Source organism: Planococcus citri, chromosome 4 (assembly GCF_950023065.1).
Source record: "Planococcus citri chromosome 4, ihPlaCitr1.1, whole genome shotgun sequence".
Taxonomy (NCBI): domain Eukaryota; kingdom Metazoa; phylum Arthropoda; class Insecta; order Hemiptera; family Pseudococcidae; genus Planococcus; species Planococcus citri.
The window spans coordinates 35,668,184-35,669,527 of record NC_088680.1 but is presented as its reverse complement, the minus strand read 5'-3'; the positions used below and the strand labels follow the sequence as shown (position 1 = coordinate 35,669,527).

Here is a 1,344-nt window from a genome sequence, read left to right as displayed (position 1 = left end):
CTAACCTATCGATTTGTGACTAAGCACAGTGCACGAATATTTTTGTGAAAGCAATAGGAGCATTTTCTACGTATTGGGTACACGTGTTGGTATTACAGATTATATTCTCGATTTTTACATCGCCATCCAGCTTAATCTAAATTTATCCCAACCAATAACTCGAGCATATGTGAAGTAAAACTCATCCAGTTCAGTCTAAATCACATAAAATTACAAAATAAAGCTATAAACTTGGTTTAAAAATCTCGAAAATTCATTTTACACGTTCAATATGTGATAAAACATCACAAAAACCTCAAACCACGAAAAAAAAATTACAAAAAATTTGTGGCAGCGGTGGGATTCGAACCCACGCCTCCGAGGAGACTGGTGCCTTAAACCAGCGCCTTAGACCGCTCGGCCACGCTACCAGATACCTAATTCGGCCAGTTTTTCGCCATGTTAACGCGTACCATTGCGTTACATTCACTACAGACTTGAGACAGCAGTGTGACCTCGCTCTGCGCATGCGCGCCGACTTCGTGTTTTAGTCGGTCATCCCATCGTTGTTGATTGAAGTCGTATTCTGGTGTTATAGCGCGTCAATGCGTATTTTACCACGTCCGTGTCGTGGGATGGTTTGTGTTTTTCGCGCTTGGAATTAGAGCGCGTCGATGCGAATTTTTAACACGTCGTTGTCGTGGGATGTTTTTCTTTTTCGCGCTTGGCGAAATGCATTTCTTTCATTTTTTTTTTGAGCTGTAATCTCAAATCTGTTAAGAGTAGGAATAAACTTGCTTGCATACGTTATTATTACGTATGTATATTTATCACATTATTATGAGGTTGCATCTTGGTAATTTCCTCAAGTAAAATATACATATGTTTTGGCATACTTGACAAAAAAAAAAAAAAAAAAACGAAAAAAAATGAAAAAACAAAACCAAGCACTAATAAAAAAAATTGCAAGCAATCACAATCTTGAACAAAACATAACAAAATCGATTTCATATTCACGTCTAAACCACTCAATAAATTTGTTTTTTCTTTTAGGAGTGGTTTGGCGAGTAAAGGAATCGTTTAAGTGTGCAAACAATTTTATTACTCTTCACAGATTACAGCTAAAAAAAATGAAAGAAATGTACATTGTTTTTTGTTTAAATGTTTAATGATAGTTTTCAAATATCTGCTATATACCTAGGTACATATTATTCATTTATTTTTTGTGGATGTACATTTGTTTAATATGCCACATTAGAAAACCAGCAGATATATTTGATTTGTGCAATCACAGCGTGTGTGAGAAGTGTTTTAAAAAATTTGATTCTGTTTTACTGGGGTGATGTATTGTGTCTGTAGATGAGC

General features: G+C 35.4%; 1 non-coding gene across 1 annotated transcript; it reads right to left on the bottom strand.

The window, feature by feature from the left end:
• Window positions 1-328: 328 nt before the first annotated feature.
• TRNAL-AAG (transfer RNA leucine (anticodon AAG)) lies at window positions 329-410 on the bottom strand. The gene has a single exon. It is a non-coding gene; the product is annotated as a tRNA-Leu (tRNA).
• Window positions 411-1,344: the final 934 nt, after the last annotated feature.